General features: G+C 41.3%; 1 long non-coding RNA gene across 2 annotated transcripts; it reads right to left on the bottom strand.

Annotated features, from left to right (window-relative positions):
* Positions 1 to 11: 11 nt before the first annotated feature.
* LOC135362253 (uncharacterized) lies at positions 12 to 27,993 on the bottom strand. 2 transcript variants are annotated; one of them, XR_010406727.1, is made up of 3 exons: positions 27,525 to 27,993; positions 9,521 to 9,664; positions 12 to 227 (listed from the first exon to the last, which is right to left on the bottom strand). It is a non-coding gene; the product is annotated as an uncharacterized LOC135362253 (long non-coding RNA). The 2 variants fall into 2 exon arrangements; XR_010406726.1 differs by having other exon boundaries at positions 9,521 to 9,649; positions 27,525 to 27,990.

Genomic DNA, 27,993 nt, shown 5'->3' with positions numbered 1-27,993 from the left:
TAGCAGCACATTATTTGTAATAATGGGGAAAAAATCGAAACAACTTAAATCGTCAAGTAGGATAAGCAAGTTGGGGGACAGCCTAGTCAGAAGATTATATAGCCACTCTAAAGTTGTTCTTTGCAGAGTTTCTCAGGCCATGGAAAAATGCCAATGCTATCATGTAACATTTTTAAAAAGCAGATTTCAAAATTGTTAACGGCACAAAAGTCTTCCTGGAGAAAAATCTGAAAAAAAAACAAAACAAAAAAACACCTCACCAAAAACATGCCAAATATTAACAATGGTTCCCTCTGGGTGATAGGATTGTGAGTAATAGATATTTTCTTTTCCAAGCTTTTTGGATACTTTCTAACTTTCCCACAATGAACATTCATTACTTTCATAACGAAAATTAAAAGCTGTCATTTAAAAAAAAATGGCTGTGAGCCCCCTCTTCTACTTTATCCCTTTTCAATCCACCCTTCCCACTCCCCCCGAAGACTAACCGCCTTTTAAGCTTTATCTTTGAGAGTGAAATAAGAGGGCATTTAACAAATCAGGGGAAATTATCAGCTGGGCTGAAGAGGGGGAGGCGTTCTTTCTTACGTACGCAGATATGTTATTAGAGCTGTTGAAACTGTATATATTAAAGAGGTTTGCCTTGCCCTCATTGATTCTCTGCTATGTTACCAGGAAAAGAAAACCTATAGTGGGGAAGAAAGTGTGAGCCTTTAAAGGGCAAGTTTTAATTATGAGATGTATTTATTTGCAAAACCTCTTTTCTTCATAGTCCAGCAGTTACGGTAAAATTGTTTCAGAAAGCAGGTATTTCAGGCAAGGAGACATGTGGGGGCAAGGGGCAATGCTTCGTGCCTGTTGTCTGATACTGCATCAGATACGCAAACTGGTTACATAGGACTGGGACACCCACTGATAAGCTCCATCAAACGTTCACAATTAGAGGGCAAGAAGAGTGCGCACCCGAGGATGTTCTCATTCTTTGGAGAGGTTGCTGTAAACGGCTCCCTGGCAAGGTTCCCTCAACATTGGTGATTTTTCAACTCACAGAAATGTTTACTATGTGCACAGGTTCCCCAACCTAATAATAATAACTTACACGAGCAGAGCCCTTCATCTTTTCAAAGGCCCTCCACATCTGTTGGTTCACTCAAGCCTTGCACCCCCGCCCCTCTTCCCACTAGGATCCTGTTACTTCCAGTTTGCGTGGGAGGAACAGGGTCCCAGAGAGGCAGAGCAGTCACTAGAACTGAAGAAAGAACAGGAGACATTCTTGGAAACCCCTCTATATGGCTCTGGCACTTCCCCTGTGAGTTCCCTTATCAACTCCTCAAGGTAACTTGGGAGGGAGGGTGAGGAAACTGGGGTGTGTGTGCTTCTGGCTCAACAGAATCAGAACGGTCTGCACTCTCCAGAATTCCAGGACCATGCCTTTCCCAGCATAACCCCATTTTTAAAAGCCAAGGGGTGAGGCTAGGTATTATTCTCTGGGAGGTAACTCGGTTTAACCTGTGAGCTGTCTTTCTGGGAGGTTTATCTAACCTGTGAGCTGTCTTTCTGTCTTGAGGGAATTCAAAGCTAGTATTTGGGGGTTAACAATGACTTCTGAATGTATCTGCTAGAAAAGGAGAAAGCCTCTGCTTGGTTTCCCACACATCTCCTTTTGGAGAAATAGTTGGATCTTTCTCTTTTCCCACCTTCACTCCAATGTTCAGCAGAGTATTTGGTACTTAGGGGTTCTTAGTAAATATTCCTGCATGGAGTGAAGAAACAGATACTAGTAACAAAATAGCTAGCATGTACTGAGCATTGTGCCCAGGACTGAGCAAAGGGCATTATCTCATTTAAATTTTAGAGCAGCACCATGTGGTAGATATGATTATTGCCCCTACTCCATAGGTGAGAAAACTAAGACATAAAGAAGTTAGGCAGTTTGTCCAAGGCCCTAATGATTAATAAATGGCAAAGCCAGATTCCAGCTTAGGTTGTTCTGAGTCCAGGCTCTTAGCCACTATACTGTATTGGATCGACGGATGAATGAATGGATGGATGGATGGATGGATGGATAGATGGATGGATGCATGGGTGGATGGATGGGATTAATGGCACTGGCAGTGAAGTGAGCTCTCCATGAACCCCTGCAGTACGTTAGATGTTGTGGTTAATCTAGTCTAGAGCAGGCCATCCTGTGACTTTCCATGATCGCATCCTGTTTATTTCCTTCATGATGAATTTCACAAGCTGCAATTACATGTGTATGAATTTGTTTTACGTTTTCTTTAAACATCTGCCCAACTTGCAATATAAGTTGCAAGCTCAGTTCCATGAGTGTCTTGGTCACTGTTGTGTTCCCCAGCACCTAGCACAGAGCCTGGCACAGAGTAGATAGTTCCATAAATATTTTTGAAATGAGTGAATGAATGTGGGCTCCCATCATTCTTCAGGGGTGGAGGGCCTGTGAGCATGCATACATGAGCACTTGTGAAAGATGTGTATTTTACATCAATTTACTCCAGTCCCTGCCGATGCTTACTTTCAGCTTCGGAGGGCATGTAGTTTGGGCAGTGGGGCTGCGATTCATAGGAGCACATAATGGTACTGATTGTGCTCCTCCACGGACGTTTGCACCCAGATAACAGGGCAAACACTGATCAGAAAATAGCAGCATCTGTTTTGGTCAAGATGACTAGCTGGCAGAATTCCATGGTGGAAACATCCTCTCTGATTAGGTCTGCCCCCGCTTTCACAGCAGAGAGGCGTTACATCAGCTGACATCACTTGCATAACATTTCCGTTCCGAGGGCTGCTGGCAATGGTCTCCTCCAAAGGGGGTCTCCTAAAGCTTTCCTCCTGCATGCTTAAGGCCACGTGATCCTTTCCAAAGATGATGCCTCAGCCAAGGCCTCCTTTCTTGCTAATTTTTGTCCTGTCTCTTTTCTTACTTGTCTAACAGACTTCTTTGTCACTTGATGTGAATTTGCCCTTTTGGGATGCCTGGGTGGCTCAGATGGTTAAGCGTCTGCCTTTGGCCCAGGTCATGATCTCCAGGTCATGGGATCGAGCCCCGTGTCAGGTTCCCAGCTCGGCAGGGAATCTTTTTCTCCCTCTCCCTCTGCCTCTCCCCCTGCTTGTGTTTGGTCTCTCTCTCTCTCTCAAATGAATGAATGAAATCTTAAAAAAAAAATTGCCTTTTTTTCTGCAGGGTAGGCCAAGTGGCAGATGCTGGTCCTCTACAAAGCTAAATCAGATCCATTTCCTAGTCTTAGAATTCTGCAGCCTTTACTGGAACTGCTTATTGGTCCAGAGGCCATTTGCCCGGAGGTAATCAGCAATGTAACAGACAAAGTAAATATAAAAGCAACCACAAAGGCCTTCACTAAATTGCCAAGCCCCCATAGGGTGATTCTTATGACTATGATACCAGACGCTGACCTAATGCTTTATACATAGTCATACATTTAATCCTTATAAACGTCCTACAAAATAAAGTATATTACTACTCCCAAATCAGAATATAATCCAACATTCCTAGGCCTTATCAGCCTGTGGGACAAAAGGAGTAGCTTTAATGTTAATTCCCAAATAAACACTATTCTGGCCTGCATACTACTTTTTCCATATAACAATATACCTTGGACATAACTGCATCCTCCTTCTTTTTTATGATTGCATACTATTTCATTATGTGGGTGTACCATCTGAATTTAACCAGAGAGATCATGGTGATTGTGATATATTCACTTTTTTTAAAAGATTTTGTTTATTTATTCGACAGAGAGAGACACAGTGAGAGAGGGAACACAAGCAGGGGGAGTGTGAGAAGGAGAAGCAGGCTTCCCAAATTACAGTGAGCCTGATGCGGGGCTCGATCCCAGAACCCTGGGATCACGACCTGAGCCGAAGGCAGACGCCTAATGATTGAGCCACCAAGGCGCCCCCTGATATATTCATTTAAATAAATATCAAGCACTTAACCTGAGATTAGGTCCATACTAGCTGCTCAAAAATGTTAAATAAGGGAATTAAATTATATTATAACTATCGGGTCTGTTGACTCTTAAAAAAGAAGCAACCCAAAAGAGGTTGAAGTTTCAAATCAGTTGGGAAAGGATGAAGCTTTCAATTAACAGTGCCATTGTAACCAACAAATCATTTTGGAGGGAAAAAAGTTAGATCCCTGTCCATTATAATATTCCTTTAAAATTTTTCACCCTGAATATAAAAAATGAAAATAGAAAATCCTAGAAGAAAAGTAGGTGACAATTTAAATCATTTTGGAGGTGAAGAAGGAAACCATGTTTAAGTGTGACATGAAAAGGAAAAAAAATGTTAAGGAAAAATGTCAAAAACTTGACTGTGTAAAATTTTTGAAATGTTCGTGTATTTATAAAACCAAGACAAGAATCAACGGAACAAAATGTTGAGGAAATATTTGAAACATACACAAAAAAGTGCTATTATCTTTAACATATAATGAGGTTTTACAAATGAATAAGAAAAAGACATCTCAATAGAAAAGTAGGCAAAGAACATAAAAAGTTAATTTACCAAAAAAGTACCAAGCTAGGCATATGATATATATTTAACTCACTTGTAACTCCAAGAAATGCCAGATACAATAATATTCAAAGTTTTTTTTTCTTTTTGCTTATCAAATGAGAAAAGTATTAGAGAAATATGACATGCCCAGAAAATAGTTACTCTCCCTATATTGCCAATGGGTGGATATCAGCACAACCTTTCTCAAAGAGAATGTAGCCACATTCACCAAAAGCTTTCCATTGTATGAAGCTTTCAGCTCAGGAATCTATGTCTACATTTAAGGGAGTTAATTAAGAGAAAATAATCATGGATGGTCTTATATAAAGAATTATGTAAGAGAGTTTTATCAGTGTTAGTAGTAATAGCAACAAATTGGAAACAATCTAAGTGTCAACAATTAGTAAACAATCAATTGTATTATGGTACGTCATAGTATGATGAACTGTTATATAGCTATTATAGACCACGGTGAGAAAATATTTAATGAACTGAAAAGAATTTACAATACATATTTTTGTGATCTTTCTTTAACTTATTATAGAAAATGTGAGACAAATACAAAGTTTGGTGAATAAATTATACCCATCACCTAACTACAATGATTATTATTTTTTATTTTTATTTTTATTTTTATTTATTTATTTATTTATTTTAAAGATTTTATTTTATTTATTCATGAGAGACAGAGAGAGAGAGAGAGAGGCAGAGGGAGAAGCAGGCTCCCAAGGAGCAGAGAGCCCGACGCGGGACTCGATCCCAGGACCCTGGGATCATGACCTGAGCCGAAGGCAGACGCTTAACCATCTGAGCCACCCAGGCGCCCTATTTTTATTTTATTTTTAAGTAGGCTCCACACCCAACGTGGGACTTGAACTCATGACCCTGAGATCAAGAGTTGCATGCTCGGCCAACTGAGCCAGCCAGGTGGCCCTAAATTCAATGATTATAAAATTCATGGCCAGTCTTGTTTTATCTATATTCCTCCCCACTTACTGCCTCCCCCATTAGTTTGAAGAAAATTTCAGGCACCATTTCATTTTGTCCATAAATATCTTAGTAAATATCTCTAAACATATGAACTATTTTTTTAAAATAACCACAATATATCATTACATTTTAAAATAACAATAATTTCTTGATGCCATCTAGGGTCCAGTCACTATTCAAACTGCCCTGATTGTTTCATAATAAATATTGTTTCATAAATCTTTATTTCTCCAGTTTGCTTGTTTGCATCAGAATTCACACATTGCAATTGGTTGATACATCTACTAAGTCTCTTTTGATGGCTCTTCCTCCATTTATTTTTGCCCCCACTTGTACATTACTTCTTAAAGAGATAGGGTTGTTTGTCCAAGAGACAGGGTTGTTGTCCAATAACCTGAATTTACTGAAGGCACTCTTCTGGTTTAACCGTTCTTCTACAACTTGTATTTCCTATAAATTGGTAGTTAGTTCTAGAGGCTCGACCCAATTCAGAGTTAATTCTTTTGGGTAAGACTGTCTAGATGTTATTGGGTACTGAACCTGTCTTTGTGATGTTAGTAGTCTGTGATACTCATTGACTAGATTCATCACTCACCTAGAGGTTGTACTGGTCATATTCTGATTCATCGATATTCATTCCTTCTTCACTTTTAACTGGAATACTTCTATAAAGAAAAACTCCCTCTTTTGAACTATTTGCTGACCTAAAGAGGCAGGATAAATGTTTGATCCTTTCCTTTTACTTATCAGGTTCCCGAAGAATGATTTGGTTCCCTAGCATTCTCCAGAGGTAGGCAAAGAGGTTTTTTGTTTTTTTTTTTTCTTTTTAAGTGTCATTATGAGTTCATGTATTTAAATATGGTTGATGTATTTTCATTCATTTTAGTTATTGTTCATACTGATGTTCAAATTGCCCTATCTTTGGCCAATGGGAACATCATTATATTGACTCCCAGGTCTTTGATAGCCTCCGTCCCCTACCCCACCCCACCATGGAATAATAGAATGTTTCAGGCTCATCTTGTACCTATCCTGTGCCAGATCTGAAATCATCCATTTTAGGAGGACCCTGGTTCTTTTTGGTGGGAAATGGTAGTTAGAAACCAAAATCTTGGGGCGCCTGGGTGGCTCAGGCCGTTAAGCAACTGCCTTGGGCTGGGGCCATGATCCTGGGGTCCTGGGATGGAGCCCCATATTGGGTTCCCTGCTCAGTGGGGAGGCTGCTTCTCCCTCTCCCTCTCCCTGCGGCCCCCCTCCCCGGCTTGTGTTCTCTTTCTCTCTGTCAAATAAATAAATAAAACCTTAAAAAAAAAAAAAGAAACCAAAATCTTGCTACTAGAAGTTGCTTATTGCTACTGGGTTAGTATTATTTAAAGTTTTTTAATTGGCAGGTTTAGGAAATTTTTTAAAAAGTGAATTTAAAAATTCACTGTGTTTATTCCATTACTTCTAATTCAGTTTTTACTTAATTTCTTCAGTCTTCCATCCGTATCTCCCTCCTTCCATTACAAATAATAAATGATGCTATAGAAAAATATTCACTGATTTGTGAAAATAGCCAGAATATTTATTTTAGTGGGAAATAATCATATGTATGTATAAATCATAAATATGTATTTCATATGTATATATCAAAGATACAGAAGTTAGCAGTGATTATTTCTTGATGATGCAATTAAAAGTAATTTTTAGTTTCCTTTGTTTTTGGTTTTTTTTTTGCTTTTTAGTATTTAAAAGATTTCCATAATAAACCTATTTTATTTTTGCTATAAGAAAAAAATTGCTAAAAAACAAAAATAAGCCAGATGGTATAAATTATAATATAGTAAACTGTCTGCCAATCTTATATGTGGGTAGAATAATGATATTCTATTACATCTGTGGAGTGCTTTACAATTTACAAAGCATTTTATATCCATTGTCTTTCATGATCATCACAGTACTGTGAAGGAGTCAGAATAGGAATATTGTCTTATAGGAAAAGAAAATAGAGGTTTAAAAAGATCACATATGTTGGAATCTAGGTTAGAACTCAGGGCTCCTGCCTTTTTTTTTTTTTTTTTTTTTTTTAAGTAGGCTCCATGCCCAGTAAGGAGCCCAATTCAGGGCTTGAACTCACAACGCTGACATCAAGACCTGAGCTGAGATCAAGAGTCAGACACTTTGGGGTAAATACCCAAGTCAATCAGAGAAAGACAAGTATCTTATGATCTCACTGATATGAGGAATTTGAGAAACAAGACAGAGGATCATAGGGGAAGGGAGGGAAAAATGAAACAAGATGAAACCAGAGAGGGAGACAAACCATAAGAGACTCTTAATCTCAGGAAACAAACTGAGGGGTGCTGGAGTGGTGGGGGGTGGGAGGGATAGGGTGGCCGGGTGATGGACATTGGGGAGGGTATGTACTACGGTGAGTGCTGTGAATTGTGTAAGACTGATGAATCACAGACCTGTACCCCTGAAACAAATAATACATTATATGTTAATAAAAAAATTAAAAAAAAAAAAAAAGAGTCAGACACTTAACCGACTGAGCCACCAGGAGCCCCAGGACTACCAACTTCCTATTCAGTGTTCTCTCTCCTGCATAATATCTGGCTCTGGGTGACTGATATTATGCTTTTGTTTTATAGTAGGACAAGAAGACCCTGCAGTGTCCTGTATGCTGCTTAAAATTTTATCTTCAGAACCCTCTTTCTTTAGCATGAGGTTTGGAGGCCCATAAAAATGTCAAAACTTATTGTTCAATTTAATGTTTACTTTTAATCAAAGTAATTCATTAACATAATTTTAAAAGTCAAATATTCTAAAAGGATTTTAATGCAAAAGAGCAGTTACCTGCCTTCCCATTCTGCACCTGATGGTCCTCCTCCCCAGAGGCAGCCACTTTCAACTATTTGAGCTGTTTCTTCTGGTTTTTATTTCCGTATTACTAGATAATTTGTTTTTACTGCAATTTCTGGATTTTTAATTCTTAGATATTATCAATATACTTTTTATTATTGAAGATGATAATTTAACTGTCCTTTTCCTCTTTACACAGACTTCCCTTTTCCTCATCCTCTCAATATACTTACTTCATAATCTTTGCTTAAACATTAGTATTTCCATCATTATGATTGTGTAAAAATTATTCTCAGCTAAGCCATGTAGTGTACTATGATGACTTTCTTGTGTGAATTTTTGTTTCCTCGAGTTTCCAGTTGGTGCTCTCTCTCTCTTTTTTTCCAGATTTATGTAGTGCTTTAGGCACCTGTCACCATTTCATCCCCAAACTGTCTACCAAGTTATAAATCTTCTCTCGATACATTCCAATCCATCAAACAATCTGCCAATTTCTTTTCTTTCTTTATATTTGCTTTGATTTCTTTTTTTTTTAAGATTTTATTTATTTATTTGACAGAGAGAGAGACACACACAGCGAGAGAGGGAACACAAGCAGGGGGAGCAGGAGAGGGAGAAGCAGGCTTCCCACCGAGCAGGGAGCCTGATGCGGAGCTCGATCCCAGGACCGCAGGATCATGACCTGAGCCGAAGGCAGACGCTTAACAACTGAGCCACCCAGGTGCCCCTGCTTTGATTTCTTTTCCTTTGTCATAGAAATGTAGTTTCCCCTTGTCTCAATGGTTCCAATATGGACTGGTTGCTTTGGAAGCTTGCTGCTGGCTTTTGTTTCAGGGTCTCTTGCTCTACTGTATTCCTGGAAATTTGATTAGACTTCACACCTATTATTTATATCTTGGATTTCCAGGATCCCATGTCTTCCCTTTTTTTGTTTACCCTTCACACTGAGAACAAACATGTGGGAGGTGAAGTTCTTGAGATCTTATTTGGCTGAACACAGAATTCTAGGTTAGAAATAAATTCCCTATAATTTTAAGGACACTGATGTTTCCATTGTCCTTTTGCTTCCAGTGTTAAGAAGTTTGATATTGTTTTTGCCTCTTTATCCTGTTTTTGTGAACTTTGCCTCTCCCCCACTACTCACCGGAATTTCTTAAGATCTTTTCTTCAGAAATCACACGATGAATGTCTTCTTTCCTCCAGTGTGCTGACCTGTTGCTGGGTTCTTTTCTCCAGAAACTCTGAGGGATTTCATTGCCGATTTTCTTATTCCCTATTTCCAAAACACCTGTTATTCAGATAGTAGAGCTCATAAACCATTTCTAATTTTTTAATCTTCCCTTTCCTGTCTTTCTTTCTTTCTTTTTTTTTTTTTTGCCTTTTTGTTCTTTCTGGGAGGTTTTCTCAGCTTTGTCTACCAACCCGTTTGTTGACATTTTTATTTCTGTTGTCATATTTTTAATTTTCAGGACCTGTTTTAGTGCTTTGGGTATTTTTCTCTTTAAACAGCCTCTAGTTCTGGTTTCATGTACATATCTTTCTTTATCTAAGGATATTAATGATATATTTTGTGAAAATTTCTATGCTCCCTGCATTGTTTCTATGTTTTTGAGGCTTTAAAAATGTTATTTTGCTTTTGTGTTTATTTTTTTATTGTAAGGGCTTTGCTCAGATGTTGATCTATGACTACCCATGCCTATTTAACTAAAAACTTATTGGAAATTTTAGCATGTAAGAGCAAAATCTGTTGCCCAGTGGGCTTGCCTGTAGGATCATCTGGCTAATTTGTTGGTAATTCCTTAACAGTATCGGTAACTCTTTTCTCTCTCTCTTTTTTTTTTTTTAAAGATTTTATTTATTTATTAGAGAGAGAGAGAATGAGAGAGAGCACATGAGAGGGGGGAGGGTCAGAGGGAGAAGCAGACTCCCTGCTGAGCAGGGAGCCCGATGCGGGACTCGATCCCGGGACTCCAGGATCATGACCTGAGCCGAAGGCAGTCGCTTAACCAACTGAGCCACCCAGGCGCCCTGTAACGCTTTTCTCAAGGGCCACTCAGTTTCACCAGAAAGGAATCTTCCAGTCTTTTCCTGAGGAAGGCAAGACTGGCTGCTAAGATTTTCTAGAAGCCTCATGGGGGAAGGGATTGGGAGGCAGTCTCACTATTTCTATACAGATTTCATTTACTCCTCTCGTTCCTGTTTTCAGCACAGTATATCTACTCTTAGCTGCACTGTTTTCTACACATCCGGTTTCTTATTCACTCGTTCACTCTGGACAGTAGATGTCCAGTCATCTCCTTGTCCGAGGAGGAGGCAGGCACTCAGGAGAAGAGCAGGACACAGGAGGAGGGAATCTTAAGACATTCAACCCCACTCAGACCCCTCACTTTTAGAAGTGCCTGAGCTCCCCGTTTCTGAGCTTTCCTGGGGCTCTGCAGTGAAATGAGATAACTTGTGGGCTTTCACCATGGAGAGTTCTGGTTTACATCCTCAGGTCTGCCTAAGTCAATTATTTCTTGCCCATCTGCTTTATAGATCCAAAATCCTATTGTCACCTCTCCAATTATTCTTTTCTTTGTGGTTTTGTGTTTTGTGCCTTTTATTCATTTCTCTTTCGTTTTTGTAGGTGTTGGGGAGGGAGCAGGAGTAAAAGTCTACAGTAAACCCTCCATGAGCAGCAGATGTCCAAACCCTTCTTTAAGACCAGCACTTTAAGAGGCATTCAACTACTTCCAGGGGCTTGAGCTCCTTCTTGGAGAAGCATTATACCTCTGCTGTCCACACCCAGGGCCCTACATGAATTTTCGAGCCTAACTTTCCAATAGCAGCTAATAGTGCCTGCCTCGTTGGGTGTAGTGAGGATAACTGGGATGCTATCTAGTCTGTATTTTTAGCTCCTAGTCCTTTGAAGAATATCAGCTCTATTTTTCCTATTATGATTACTGGCAGGGTGTATTGGGGGTGGGAAGAAATTTCATTGGGTTGTTGAGGGAGAAGGAATGCACAGGGAACTAGACAAGCCTCTTTTATAAATGCTTTGGTGATAAGTTCTGGCTTACAGAAAGTAATAAGGGTAATGACAATAACTAATTTTCCTAAGAATGTATATGCATCAATCACCATACTTTATATGGTATCTCAATTAAACATCACAACATACCTATAAAGAAGTACCATTATTACCTCCATTTTAGAAATGAGCAAATAGAGGGGTGGAGATGTTCAATCACTTGGTCAATATCACACCAACAAAGATGTGGCTGATCTCAGATTAAAACCCGCAATCTCTCTAGAGCTGTTACTTGCAATACCGAGGCCAGAGCTTCTCAGACTTTGCTGCGCTCACAAATCACCTGGGCATCTGTTACCGTGCAGACTCGAGTTTGGTAGGTTTGGCATCGGGCTGAGATTCTTCTTCTCTACCAAGCTCCCAGATGACGCCGATGCTGCTGGTCCAGGGGTTGAACTTTAAGTAATGAAGCTTCAGACTGTGGTCTCTCTAAGGCAGCTGCATCGTGTGGCACCTAGTTGCCCAGGTACAAAAGAGGCCATACGAACAGTAATGGTCCCCAACTCACTGCTTCCTCCCCCAAGTGTGCCCAAGCAGGACCACCAGATACTCATTTCTCCCCGCTATAATCATTCCCCAGGAGCCCCTGGAGTGTCTCATGAGTGCTCCCAGTCCTCTCTACTGCTTTGGCTCGAGATGCTCACGTCTTTCCACCAGCTTTGAAATCACTTCAGGGTAGCCTTTCACCATTCCCACTGCTTCTAGGGCCTTCCCTGAGCATGCCACATCTGGAGCTGTAGCTAGGTGTTCTGCAACACAGGACCCTCAAGGTGCAGAAAGGCGGTGAGTTCCTTCCTGCTGGCCCTCATCAGTGTTGTGCTATGTTCCTTACAGAAATAGGGAGAATCCCCTTCCCACTCCAAGTCACCTGGATCCTCAGCAGCAGCCCTAAATTTCCCAGGTTCCTTGTGAAAATAGCCGCCAGCTGCAGCCTGTAGGCTTACTGACCTAGGGAAATAAAACTTCTGTCCTCCTGTGTCTCTTTCTCCCTCATTAGCCTCTGCTCCCAGCAATCCTAGAATTCGCTACTCTGGAAGCGAGTCTAACTCAGGCCAGCTTCCAGCTTGGGTGGAAGGGGTGATGGTCCACTGACTTGCCAGACAGCTAGCTAGGTGTGAATCTCAGTTTAGGTCCAGTTAGAACCCTGCTCCACAGATGACAAAAGGCTTAGTAAAGGAAACAAGGAGAGGCATCTCAAAGACTCAAGTACATCAGAGGGCCAATGGAAAGCACTGGAATAAGACTGGGGTCTGAGGTTGGAGACCCATCTCTGTCTCTACTTAGCTGTGTGACCTTGGACTTTTCAGTCACCCTCTCTGATTGTTTCCAAAACTACAAAAAATAAGGGGGAAGGCTCACCCTTCCTCTAATTCTCAGTTTTCTCTGTAAAGTGTAGGAGTTGGACCAAATGTGAGGTGTAAAGTGAGGGAGTTAGACCACATGAACTCAAAGTATTATGTAGAGGTTTCAAACCACAGGCTCTTGGGCTGTATTCAGCCCACAGGCATGTTTTCCTTGATCCTTACAGCATTTTTAAAATGTTGAATCAGTTGCCAGCCTTTAAAACTAAGGAGCTTTTGCATAAAATCTCATTTCCTGGCTTTTCTTGAAAGATCAGAAAACTGGCAACAAGGGTCATGCATTCCTGGAGAGCCATTATTGGCCTGAACTGCCTTGTGACTGTCCTTTTAAAGAGGCAGGTGCCAGGGTGCCTGGGTGGCTCTTCCATTGAGCATCTACCTTTGGCTCAGGTCATGATCCCAGGGTCCTGGGATCCAGCCCCGCGTCAGGCTCCCTGCTCGGCCGGCGACCTGCTTCTCCCTCTCCCACTCCCCCTGCTTGTGTTCCCTCTCTCGCTATCTCTCTCTCTGTCAAATAAATAAATAAAATCTTTAAAAAAAAAAGAGGCAGGTGCCCTCTGCACTGTCGCAGTCCTTAGCAGGCCCCTATTACCCATCTATGTTGTCTGCACAAATCCTGTAAGTTGTTACGTTAGTGTTTCCTGGGTAGTGGTTGCAGTGGATAGCTGGACAATGTCAGGTTAGTAGTACTTATCCTTTCTAAGATGCAATGTCCAAATCATAGAATGGGGAAAATAAATGCTCATATTATCGCATTGACTGTATTAATGAGACAGAGTCGGGGTCAGTGGACTTTTCTGCAAAAGACCAACGAGCATCTATTTTCAGCTTTGCCGGCCACATAAGATCACTGTTGCATATTCTTGTCCTTATTGCTTTTTGTTTGTTTGTTTGTTTGTTTCACAATCTTTTTAAAAATGTGCACATTCGGGATGCCTGGGTGGTTCAGTCGGTTGAGCATCTGCCTTCAGCTTGGGTCATGATCTCAGGGTCTCGAGGTCCACATTGGGCTCTTCGCTAGGCGGGGAGCCTGCTTCTTCCTCTGCACCCCCCGCCCCGCTCTCTCTCTCTAACAAATAAACAAATAAATCTTCTTAAAAAATGTGCTCGGGATGCCTGGGTGGCTCAGTCGGTTAAGCGGCTGCCTTTGGCTCAGGTCATGATCCCAGGGTCCTGGGATCGAGTCCCACATCGGGCTCCTTGCTCAGCAGGGAGCCTGCTTCTCTCTCTCTCTCCCTCTGCTTGTGCTCTCTCTGTCAAATAAATAAAATCTTAAAAAAAAAAAAAAGTGCTCATTCTTAGCTCTCGGGCTGTATAAAAACACGCTCCTGGGCAGCTGACCCCTGGAATAGATGATGTGAAGCACTTCCAATAATGCCTGTCAACACTGAACGTCAACCAGTGTACTTCTCGTTATCGTGAGTGAGTTCAGGCCTCTCATTCTCTGACTCTGGGACATGGGTGACTCCACAGTGCCCATCAGAAGTCCCCAGTGGCTGTTTTGATTCTCTTTGGACAACGCAGAGGGGGGCAGCATTTTGTCTGTTGAGACGCGTCTTTCCAAATAGGAAGCCCTGCGTGGGAGAGCGCTTCAAACCAGCATGACAAATACAGTGCAACTGTGTCATCACCATGAAATCTAAGCCATTGTTTAAGCCATTTGCTACAGCGCATCCCCACTCCAGTCATTCTGTCGGAAACTTTCCCCAGCAATCACAGCTGGAAGAAGAGTTGGAGGCCCTTGAAAATCGGATTCCAGGTTCTCATAACCTTCCTCCTTTGTTTTGGTCCTTTAACTCCCCGCCTCCCCATCCCCTCCAAATAATACCCCTTGCACTGTATTATTTATTGTTTAACTTGAAGACCAGGGATGCAGCTTGTGAAGAGAGACACTTGACAAAGTGAAATTGCATTGTGTTGCAGGTCTTTCCTGCATGTGGCTTGGCATAATTAAAAAAAAAAAAAAAGAGAGACATGATATTGTTTTCTCATTCAAAGAATGTGATGGCTGATTCTAAAGAAATGTCGTTATTTGCTGTGGTGTCCAAGGGCCCTGAAGATAGCAGGCATTTAAATAAAGGAGCCAAGGAGCACATCAAGAGATTGTTTGGCAGATACACTTACTTATTTTCACTTGCTGGTTCTGCACCAAGAAACAAACTAAAATCATATATAGGGGCAGGGTCAAGTTCCTTGAAAGACTTTGACCTAAATTTCCTTGATCTGGACTCTGTGCATCATGTTTAGGGGGGACTTACTGCTCTTCCACTCACGTAGCAACACTGCCTGAGCACCTACTATGTGTCAGACCCTGTGCTAAGTACTAGAAATGTAGGGATGAATGAATCGAGGGCCCAGAAATCCAAGAATTTATGGTCTAGTTAGGAAGACAGGTGTGTTAAAGAGTCTCAATGTAAAGTATTAATTACTGCTATTATAGCAAGAGTCCACACTTAATAAGTACTTGCTATATGCCAGGCATTATCTTAAGTGCTGTTTACAAGATTAATTCATTCAATTCTCTCAACAAGCCTGAGGGTTACATGCCATTATAAATGTCTATTTCAGGGATGGAGAAACTGAGGCCAGAGGCTATGTAATTCTTAATTCTTTAGGACCATGTAATTAGTAAGGGGTAGGGCTCTGATTCAAATGCAAGGAACCTGACTTCAGGCCCAGAGCCCTCGAAAGACACAAAACAGCCCCTTAATAAAGGGCTTGGTTTATATTCTGGGAACACAGCACAGAAAAGCCCCTAATTCTGCCTGTAGGGGTCAGAGAACACATGAGACAACATGACAATGACATTTGTCTGAAAGATTCCCTTCACAGGGAAGCCAGGCAGGACATTTCAGGCAGAGAAGAAGCATATGCTTAGAGGATGATATTTATAACAGACGCAAAAAAGAGAATATTCAAACCGGACTGTTGGGTTTTACTCTTTTTCTTTTTTTTTTTAACAACACTCAGAATTACCAGTAGTGGCTTATTCAGTATCAGTTTTCCATGCAGTTCTGGAACTTCAGGAGGGCAGGTGCCTGTCTTGTTGACTACTATATGCCTACTTCCCAGCACATGCTTAATAAATATATTTTGAGATGAAAGAACAAATCTAGTTAAGGTTATACAGGAAGATGAGGATTAAGCTAATATTATATCCACTTTGGACAAGGGTGAAGGCTCAGCTTTATTTTATACCCATAGTAGCATTTTAAAATTCTCATTTCACACTGCTTTTATTTTAGACATGCCCGTGGCATTCTTAAAAGGCTTTAAAAGCACAGTATTGTCACAACTCCCATTACTATATGTATCAGTAACATTCGGTACATATACCGGGAGCAATTATTCTGTGCATAGAATTCTAAGCATAATGTTCAACTTTACCCATGATAGCCATTAATTAGATGAAATGAAATGATGTTACAATTGCACGCAGCCCATTTTTAAGTGCAAATCCATGTGCGAGAAGAAAGGAACTTTCCTTTTTTTCCCCATAGAAGAAAATCATGTCGATAGCCAACGTAGAAGCCTCCCGAGTAGGTTTTCTTAGGGAAGCTGGCAGGACTGTCTAAAGAAAAGAAATGTTTTGACTTTGCTAGTCAGATAAGCAAAGGTGTCTAAGACTGGGGGTAAGAGAAAAAAGATGGGATCCAACTGCCAAAAACTTTGGGGTAGGTCCCTAGAAGTTTTGGCAATTTCATGGTTCCTTTTAAGACATCTTTGCAAGTACCAAATTTCTCAATGTGATATTTGTAAAGATATCATTCAGAAAAGCATCTGTCTGGAAGGCTATTCCAACTCTTATAGATACTGAAAGCATGGGGCAAGCATAGAGTCAAGTGAGTTGAAGGGGAAATCTTTTCATCAATTCTGGTTTTCTAACATCTCTGTGAATCGGGGACCCTTTCCTGGTAATTTTTTTTCCATCAATAATAATTTTTAATTAAGAAATTATTATAGAAAAGGGAACCCTCTTTCTGTTGGTGGGAATGCAAATTGGTGTAGCCACTCTGGAAAACAGTATGGAGGTTCCTCAAAAAGTTAAAATAGAACTACCCTATGATCCAGCAATTCCCAGTATCCAGTAAATATCCTAGGTATTTACCCAAAGGATACAAAAATATGAATTTGAAGGGATACATGCACCCCTGTGTTTATAGCAGCATTATCAACAATAGCCAAACTATGGAAAGAGCCCAAGTGTCCATCAACCGATGAATAGATAAAGAAGATTCGGTATATATGTACGAGGGAATATTACGGAGCCATCCAAAAGAATGAAATCTTGTCATTTGCAACAGCATGGATGGAACTAGAGAGTATTATGCTAAGTGAAATAAGTCAGTCAGAGAAAGACAAATACCATATGATTTCACTCATATGTGGAATTTAGGAAACAAAACAGCTGAACATATGGAAAGGGGGGGGGGAAGAGAGAGAGGGAAGCAAACCAGAAGAGACTCTTAGTGATAGAGAACAAACTGAGGATTGATGGAGGGAGGTGGGTGGGCGATGGGCTAAACGGGTATTAAGAGATATTAAAGGTATTAATCAAAGATCCCAGAGCAGTGTCCACTGCTGCCTCCAGGGGGCCCTACCTTCGCAAACGAAGGCGGCAGTTTCCAGGAGCTCCCCTGGAGGTGGGTTTCCTCTGAATAACAGTGGATCTTCAGACATTTACGCATATCCAAGGAGAAAGCAAAGAGGAGATCTTTGCGTGTGTCTTCAGGCAAACGGGAGGCTGGCACTGGCCAGGGTCCCCTCCCCTCTCCGATTGCATTTCCAAATCTGCGAGCGGAACAGGAATGGCAGCAATAGGCACATGTCCCTTCAGATAGAAAACAAAAACAAGTGGTGACTTGCCTAACCCTGGACTTGAAAAGAGGTTTATGGCTGGAAACCATGTGTTACCTGGCTCTGCCCTGAGCTCCGAGACAGCATGAAAGATGAGAATCATTCTTGTCTTCGTCCCACACCTATTTATTGTGTGTTCACCGTGCCCTAGCCACTGTGCTAAGCACTAAGGAGACCACGGAGAGCAAATGCAGAGATGGCCCCTAGGGAGGACGTCACAGCTTACCAGATTCTTCCCCGTATATTACCTCAGACATGTGAAATAGGCATTGTTGATGACTCCATGCTACAGATAGAGAAAAATTGAAGCCAACAGCCGGAAAACCTGAGTTTAATGCAAAGGAGTGGAGTTGAGAGTTACACTTGGCTAGCCTGGCTGGAAAGCCAAGGTGCTTTGCACGGTGCCTGTGGTCTCCCCATTTCTGTACCAGCAACAGCAACAAAGGTGTCTGCAGAATGTTGGGCAGCTGACGAAAAACGTTTGCTTATGTGATTTTATTTGTTGGACCACAATTCTCTCTGTAGGTATTTTGCTAGTATTATATCCATCTTTCATTGAAAAAATTGACCCAGAGAGGAACGGTGGTCTGTCCAAGATCCCCCAGCAAGAGCCAGAGTGGAGACCAGCTTCTAAGACTTCTGATGCCAAGCTCTGTCTGCCATATGCCAACTCCCAGTTTAAATATTTCTAAATTCAGAATTCTTGATCCCTGTTTTTCCTGTTTTAGATTATTGCCATAACCTATGCAAATTACAATTAAATTCCTGCTAATAGGCCATTTTGTGACAAAAACCCCAATAATCAGTGAACCAGGGCCTACGGGCTTGCACAATTATTTATGGTTAACTCTGAGGGCTGCCATTACTCAATCTATCTGTGCTACAGCAAACTGGTTACTCGTATCTGCAAGCTGGCTACTCTACTAAGTTTTTCTTTATCCCCCCTCAGCAAAAAGGGAGAAACCAGCTCCTAGCATATGGAAGCATTTCTATACTGCTAGATTTTCTGATGAGGGTGGGGTGGGATGGTGGAAGTGTGATTTGCAACCATGTGTCAGAAGAAATACATATTTTTGAGTCAGGCTCATTGGTCCAGGTTCCGTGTGGCAAAAGGTGTCTCCAGAAAAGAATTTTTCCCTCCACGTTACCACACTTGACCATTTTGGGAAAACAAGTGCTTTCTGAATCTGCTTAAACCTTGTGAGGACCCCAAATCCAGAAAATCCTGGATTTTTGTTCTTATACTAATGCTGACGATGCTCTGGTAAGCTAAGATTTCTTTCTGCCCACTGCTTCCCCACAGGGCACCAACAGGGAGCTGGGGCCTTCCTTCAAGTCTAGCAAGCTCCATTTGTGACCGCACTAGAGATTTCTCTTAAGTAAATTAAATGACTAAATATGTAAGTACTGTCTGAGTAGATGGTACCTTTAAACTCAGAATTCACAACATGATAATTTTATGAGTAAACCTATACATAATACATTATTCTATTCTCAAACGAACAAAAGGCTTCTAAAGCTGCAAAGGGCATGACAATATGACACATATTGTTAATGTTCTAAGAATTATCCACTTTTCTCCTTCAAACAATGCCTTTCCCTTTTTTTGGAGTGAAATTTTTATGGCACTGGTCTAATGCATCAGATAAAGACCTCTCAGCTACGTAGGTACTTCCCTACCTAATTTGCTATTTAGAAATGTGTATAGATAGAAATTGTCTGCGTGACGTGGAAGGATGTGTGGACTATTCTAAACCAGAGGGTCTGACTCTATTTCCCCTGCTTTGTCATTTTAACAGCAGCTTAAAAGTAACTACATGTATGGCTCTCCCCCTGGTTTTCTAAGAGCCCCCACAAACATCGCTCATTTATTCCTTACGGCATTTCTGGCACAAAAGCTAAGTGGGTTATTTTATTCCTTGTTTCACAGATGAGGAAACTGAGGATCAGAGAGTCTAGGTAACTTCTCTCAGTTACACGAAGAGGGAGTGATTTGAATTCAATTCTGTCTGACTCTTCTGCAGAATTCACCCCCTTGCTGGGGGTGTGCTGGTATTCAGGGTGCCTTCCCATGGTGTGGAAGAAGGACCACCGGACCGGAAGTCAAGCAACAGAGAGGCTTGCTCTGACTTGGCTGTGGGGCCTGAGGATGTCAAAGGAATCTCAGCTCCTTCATTTACAGAGCTTGGAAATCTCAGCTCCTTCATTTACAGAGCAAGGGGGCTGATCTAGGTGCCATCTGGAAGGTCTCTCCCTTCTCAGATGCCCTGCAGGAGGGCTCTATACTCTAGGCAATGACAAAAGAAGTTTCTCATTTTGGTTCTTAAATGTTATTCACTGCCTTTCAAGTATGTCAATAGAAATCGAATTCATAAATACTTAAGGATTATAACACTATTTCTTAAAATACTCAGAAGGAGGCCAGGGATTTTTACTTAAATCTGACATTGCCATTGAAATGTTCGCATTTATATCTTCTTCCCCAGTATGGCTTAACAACTTAATGGCCAAGTTGATGGTCCTGGCATGACTGTTCCCTCTCTCTGCTAGCATGCCCACACCCCCCTTTCTCCATCTCAGGGACTAGTACAGTGCCTGTTGCCTAGTAGCTACTCAAGAAAGAGCTATAGTTTCACTTTGCTATTATTATATTCTTATTTAATTCTATCTAATACCTCATAAAGCCATGAGGATTTTCCAACATTAGTTTAAAGAAGTATTAATAATTAATGCCTCCCATAATAAAGTAACTCTTTATGGTAACATATTGAATCAGTGTTATCACATAAGCACACTGTGCTCAAATAATAAGGCAGATCAATTAAAAACAGGGTCATCTCCTGGGAAGATCTGAAGAGTTTCCAGTGTGAAGGGGACTGAATATGATATATATGGGTATGCCTGCTTTTCCAGGACATTTCTGACTTCCTGTAATTTTTTTTTTCACTAAAGGCAAATCATTAAGTGTACAACAGGATGTGATTCTACTTTTATACCTTTGTTAGATTTTCATGTATCTAAGTTCATCAGCCGGAAGAAGACAAATCCTTTCTCTCGATTTTGCCTGGGAGAAATTAGGTCCCTGTGGCTTGGTGGTACCCAAGAAGCCTACTGGGTGGACTGGCACACACACGATCCTCTGCGTTATCACGTGAGACCCGAAAGACACACTGCAAATCAATATGTATCCAAAGTTGCCAGGTGATGAGTGTCTGCCACGTACGAAGTATTGTACTGCTCCCAATAACCATGCAAGCTGACTCTTATCTCCATTTTATAGGCAAGGAAACTAAGGCCCAAAGCCACACCACTAGGAACTGGCAGAGCAAAGAGTCGGACTGTGGTCTGTTGAGCTCCAGAGTCTGTGTTCTTTCCACTACCACTGAGCTGCTTGCTGCTCAGGAGCCCAGATTTCTTCCTCTGTGCACAATTCACTGGGTCCAAAATAAGCTAAAAACCATTGCCTCCAAATGACAGGGGAAAATCGAGTTGGTCAGATGTGACCCAGAGCAAAGATCTAATTCAGAATCATTTGGTTTCCTATCTGCCACCTGAGACCACAGCCACATCCCTCCCGCGGCGGGGCTTGACGGGCAGCATGCACTTCTTCACACACACAGACATATCTCTCAGACTCACTTTTGAGGAGCATTTAGGAGGCCCTGCTGCCAAATGACTTTCCAGTTACTAACATTTAAAATTGCACTTGGTACATGACAGCAGAAACACCCGTGCCTACTTACTCAAAATGCCTGTTCACGGATTTTTTGCAGATCCCCACTTGCTATTCTGCCCTGCGCCTGCATCTCAAGAACCACGGGGCACATCTCAAAAGCAAATGCTCAATTTGTTCTAATGATGCAAGAGGGCGAAAGAGCCTCTTGAAGCCCTAGCTACCTGATAAAATTCATGGGACTCATCCTTTGCCATAGCTCACACTTTATTTTTATATTAAAAAAAAACTCGAAAATGCTGACAGTGAGGATCTGATCTCTGAATGAGAACGCACTTCTAAGGATAATAAAGGGAAGAAATCACAATTAAAGATATCAGTAGACTGACTACATAAGGCTTAAATTTCTGCACGTCAAAAAATTCATTAAAAAATAAAAGGCAAATAACACTGAGGACATATTTTTAGAAGTGACACAGGCCTAATATCTTTATTAGAGATGGATCTTTTATGAACTGATGGGAAAAAATGGACAAGGGGCATGAATTCATAGCAAAGAAAAATGGCTAATAAATATGAAATAGAGCTATATCTCACTAATAATCAAAGAAATGTAAATTAAAGCACTATTAAAGCACTAGTTTTTCTATATCAATATGTCAGTGGTGAAAAAGAAAAGAATTCCCAGTGTTTGTAAGCACATGGGAAATACTTTCACTCTTTTCGATTTGATACATGTATACTTGCCTCTCATTATTGTTGCCTTTTGCATTTCTTTTACTATAAAAAGTCTTTAAAATGTCAGGGTTTTTGACCCATTAATTGCAATTTTGACAATCTATACTAAGGAAATAATCAAAGATGGAAATATGAATTATGTCTGTTTAGCACAGCATTATTTACATTAACAAAAATTGGGGAGTAAGGAGATCTAAATTCCTAGGAAAGAAGACTGGCTAAATGAATTATGGTCCAGGTATTACCATGCGGGCACAAACATTGCTATAACAAAGAGCTGTGATGACATTAGAACATGCTGGTGACATATACATACATACATATGCACATATACACACCATAATCTCAACTGCTTAAAATGTTTCCTTTGCATAGAACACACACAAAGATGAAGGAAATTCACAAGGGTGCTACAGTGATTATTTCTGGGTGGAGGAAATATGATATTGTGGGTGTCTTATTTTCTTCTTTACATTTAACATTTTCTATAAGAAACATGTACTGCCTGATCATCAAGAAAAACTCCCCACATTTTTATTAACAGATCAGAAAAGAAAATATGTAGGCAACCTGTGTTGGAGGCCCACCAACAAAGTCACAACACAGACCTCAGCCCCCAAGAGCTCCACACAGAGCCCAAAACACAAAGTCGTTGCTGAGTCAGACAGGGGATCGTTAAGGGTAAGGCTAAGGTTAAGCCTTAACCTAGAGCTGAAGTCAAGACAAGACAAGTCAGAGGGTGCCTGTTTACTGCCATCACACCATGGACATAGTAACATGCAAAATGCATTTTGGTATTTACTTAAAAGTGGGGTACAGGGGCGCCTGGGTGGCTCAGTTGGTTAAGCAGCTGCCTTTGGCTCAGGTTATGATCCCAGGGTCCTGGGATAGAGCCCCGCATCGGGCTCCCTGCTCAGCAGAGAGCCTGCTTCTCCCTTTCCCTCTGCCTGCCACTCTGCCTACTTGTGCTCTCTATCTCTCTGTCAAATAAATAAATAAAAAATATCTTTAAAAAAAAAGTGGGGTACAATGCCAGGGAGACATTTGCTACCACAAAGGTGAAATGTTGTTAGTTACAATTTGACTTGATGAGTAGAAACATGCTGTGCTGAAAAAGCACTATTACTTAATATAAAAATTATTTTTAGAACTATAAAAATGTTTTACTTAATGTCATATACATACATCATTGGAAATTTAGAAAATACAAAAAACACAGAGAAGAAAAAAATTATAGCCACCATGTGAAGATAACCACAATCCAAATTTTGTTGCATTTCTACCCTTAAAAATGGTATTTTTATTTTTATTGATTTGGTTTTACTCTTTTTTTCTCTCCTTGTAATTGAGATCATAATATATCTTGTTTCCTCGAGAAAGAATTTTTAAATTAACCCGTTGCTCCTTTGTCTTTTGCATGGGAGGAAAGATCATCATAAAGTTAAGAGAACTGTAATTCATTAAGTGTGTGGGTGAAGGTGGGTGGGAGAGAGAAAGAGGAATGCTTATGCTGGTGACATATACATACATACATATGCACATATACACACCATAATCTCAACTGCTTAAAATGTTTCCTTTGCATAGAACACACACAAAGATGAAGGAAATTCACAAGGGTGCTACAGTGATTATTTCTGGGTGGAGGAAATATGATATTGTGGGTGTCTTATTTTCTTCTTTACATTTAACATTTTCTATAAGAAACATGTACTGCCTGATCATCAAGAAAAAACTCCCCACATTTTTATTAACAGATCAGAAAAGAAAATATATAGGCAGGAAAGGAAGAAGCCCATCCTACAGGTTCATAGAGAAATCCACAGGACAACACTGACTAGCAAACGCTATTGCAAGTAAATTTGAAAATACACAGTAGAGATATTTTTGTTACCCAACTTTGATCGGTATATTTTAAAAGACTTTGGAACTTTTTTTTACTCCTCTTTTGGAAACCAAGGCTTCAATTTCAATACATTCATTAACTCCCTATCCTCAGGCCCAACGTGAGGCAGGGAATCTAACTCACAGTTTGCGGTTCTGAAGGGCAGAAACTTCAAACCATCAAAATGGATACTGTATCCATTTCTACACCAAAAGGACAGAAAAAGACAAATACCATATGATTTCACTTATTTGTGGAATGTAAAAAACAAAACAGACAAAAAATCAAAAACCAAACAGACTCTTAAATACAGAGAACAAACTGGTGGTTGCCAGACGGGATGTGGGTGGGAGGATGGGTGAAATAGGTAAAGGGAATTAAGAGGTACAGGCTTCCAATTATAAAATAAATGAGTCATAGAGAAATATAGCATAGGAAGGAAATATAGTCAATAATATTGCAATAACACTGGTGACAGATGGTGACTACACTTATCATGGGGAGAACTGGGTAATGTATAGAATTAACAAATCACTACATTGCAAACTTGAAACTAATATGCCATTGTATGTTAATGATACTTCAACAACAGAAAAAGCAGAATAGGGTCCATCATCGTCTTTATTTTTAAGGGGTGGGTGGTTCGTATCCTAACCACCAATATTCAGTATTACGTGTTTGGGACTGTGATTGCCATACGTGGTCATCATAGCTGGCAGTGTCTTGTCCGCCAAGGACATTTTATCCCCAAATTTCACTGCCCTCTTGCAAGGAGATTCTGGTCCTGAGATAAATCTTTGAGTATGGTGTTTGCAACATAGCCGGAGCCTTGAGAGATTTCTAATATTTGAGTAGAATCCAGGGAATGTACTCATTTATCTCCAACCATCACTTGAAAAACAAAGAGTGAACAACGACCCGGAAAGAAGATGAGCAATGAGGGCGCCTGGGTGGCTCAGTTGGTTAAGCGACTGCCTTCGGCTCAGGTCATGATCCTGGGGTCCTGGGATCGAGTCCCGCATCGGGCTCCCTGCTCTGCGGGGGACCTGCTTCTCCCTCTCCCGCTCCCCCCCTCTTGTGCTCTCTCTCTCACTCTCTCTCTCAAATAAATAAATAAAATCTATAAAAAAAAAAAGAAGATGAGCAATGAGAAGTTTCTTGCAGAGAAAACAGGCCCAAGTATCAGGGAAACTGTTAAGAAACAGATTCGATTTTGTTTGTTCTTTGAGGTCTTTGTTTTTTAATTATGGATTCTGAATAAGAAATCCAACATAATAGCTGGTGCCATTTATCAAGTGCCTCAAGCACGGTGTGAAAGCTCCTCTGTAGATATTATAATGGTTAATTCTCCAACAGCTCTTGGTTGTTGCTCCCATTTCATAGATGGTGAAATTGACCCAGAGTAGAAAATAATAATAATGGAATTTGGATATGTTATCTTTCGTTTTACTGTTTTTGGGCAGTGGATATCTTAATGCAGTCCTTCAGTTGTATCTAGCATGAAGTTATATAAGGGATCATTTTGGTCTTTGATAATAATTAGTTGAGATTTCTTATTTATTTTTACAACCATTCCTGTGTTTTGAGCAGTAGGATACTTTGTTAAAATGTGTTGTTTTCTTCATCTACTTTTGTAATGTCAATAGCCAACATGTTTCTGATGTGACAGGCACTGCCTTCAATATTTGGCATGCATTATGACGTTTAATTCTCACTGCAAGTCTGTTACGAGAAAAACAAACTAACAAAACCATTTTTCAAATGAGGGAACCGGAGCCCAGGAAGGTTCAGTGACGTGACTAAGACACATAGCTACTAAGTGACATAACCCAAATTTGTACCACCATCAGCCCAGGAGTCTTCTCCATTCCCTAAACTATTATTTCTAGTAATCAGTAAGAACTTCTTATCATAGCATCACAGGATTTAGAGCAGGAAGACATCTTAAGGAGCTTCTTATAATAAAGTATACAGATAAAAGGGCCGGGAAGCCCAGAGAGGTCAGTAACTTGCCCTGAGCCACACAGCAGAGAAGGGTAGAGCAGACTGTCTGGTTCCCAATTCAGTGTCAAAATAATTGTAATAGCGTCTGGTAAAGGATTTATAGTAGTAAGTGGGCGTTTTGTTGGTAACTCCTTGCCTATCAATCTTTGAGCTTCTAAAATTTCTGTCTAATTTCCTTGGTTTCTTACTCTTATTCATTCCTTCCTGTCAAAGATCTTCAGTGATAATGCAATGACAAATGCTTTGCAAAGGAGCAGCTGGCTGTTCCTATGTCCTCCTTCATGGGGCCTTGTCCTTGTCCAAGGTCCAGAGCTGGACAGACCCACAGATGCCACTTAGGAGGACTAAGCACCCAGCACCCCACTTCCGATAGTTGACAACTCAGAAGCCACTGAGACAAGATGGAGCTCCCACTCTCTCTCACATTTCAGATAGCGTGTATCTCCTTTCCTCGCCCCCCCGTGACAGGGAGTCAATGCTCAGAATCTCTGGGTTGGAGCACAAGAAAACTAGAGGTGAGGTCTAGACTTCAGAGCACTCTGTCTGGCACGGCCTCAGCACTGATGTTGGTAACTGAAGTCTAACGATCGCACTGGGAACTCTGCATGGCCCATGTCACTTCATGCCCACTTGGGCATTTCCCCAGGGAAAAAGTGTAGCAATAAACGGCAGCTTGACCTTTCTGCTCGGCCCCCTTGGCTGTGCTTAGGGACATCTCTGACTCCCTTAGAGCCTGCTAGAATTGGCTGGAGAACAGTCCTTGACTCAAATAACTGAAAAATATACTTAACACCACATTGATTTTCCATATAATTTTATAAGCACAAACATTCTCTTTCATTTCCCGACAAACAACTATATTCCCCAAAGTGTCCAATAAAAACCAGTAATTTGCACATCACTATCTTTGTCGGTGGCTGTTTGTTTGGAGTTAGTCACCGAGGCCAAGTTCTCTCCCCTCCTGCCTCCACGCTCTTCCACTCTCCTCCTTAAACAAGCCACAAAGTTGAGCTGGGGGAGTGGGGGTGGGTATGGAAATAGGTATGTAGACCTCTGAGACTCTGTTCAAAGCCCTTTCTGGAAAAACACAGAGTTTTGAAGCAGAGATGAAGGATGTCACACTGAACGCTACTGCACTCCCTCCTCAGTCTCTGTGTGGACTACACAGGAGCCCTCCCCAGCCTCCCAGCTGTGGCTGTGAGCAAGGATATCTCTGGGTGCATGAGAAGAGCTAAGATGAGTAATTCAATGACTGACAAAAGTCTGAGGCCAACTGGGCACCCTGACCTCCTGTGGCCGGCGTTACTCTAAGGTTGCATCATAAGACAAGCAGTGACAAGAGGGAACATTGAAAGTGGGAAGTAGTGTTCCTAGGGATCTTTGTGGTGTGCCCTCCCCTCGCCCCCGCCCCCACGCAGCTGCAGAACATAGCCTTCCTCTTTCTGTGCCCTTCCTAACTTCCAGGACAGCTTTTCCTCCCAATCAACCTCTGATCTTTGAAAGAGCAACCCATGTTGAATGCGGCAGCAAAGAAACAAAGAGGAAGGTGTTGATTCTCACCCAGAAGTCTGGTCTCCTCAGGGTCCTTTAGAAACGCAATCCTCGCAATCCTCCTCGGGAGACTGGGCACTGGGGTTGCCAAGGGGACCTGAAATACCGGTTTGCCACAGTCCTGAACTAATCGGCTCCCAGGGCCAAGAGGGGAGAAGGTGTCAGTCACTCAAACCCTGCCTTGGATTCTGAAGTGGAGAAAAAAGAAGCAAAGAAGAGCATCCGTCAGCGATGGGCAGGCAGGGGCATTAGTTAAGATGCTGGGCTCCTTGGCGAGAAGTGTTGCGGCTCTTTCAACCTGGACGGAGCCAGGACCTCGGGGCTGCCTGTGTCAGGAAGTGTGTGGTCTTGCTCAGCGTCTAGGTGTTTTTTCCCCTCCCTCATTCCCTGAGCCCTGGCACTGGGGAGTGTGGAGCAGCTCAGCCTGTTGTAATCGAACATGTGAGTTGCTGCCCGTTGCGAAGATATTGCAGCAGAC

The sequence above is a fragment of the Mirounga angustirostris genome, unplaced genomic scaffold, assembly GCF_029215605.1.
Source record: "Mirounga angustirostris isolate CCGP_5_RB_7025 unplaced genomic scaffold, mMirAng1.0.hap1 SCAF_13, whole genome shotgun sequence".
In the NCBI taxonomy this organism is placed as follows: domain Eukaryota; kingdom Metazoa; phylum Chordata; class Mammalia; order Carnivora; family Phocidae; genus Mirounga; species Mirounga angustirostris.
This window is presented reverse-complemented; position numbering and strand designations above follow the sequence as displayed.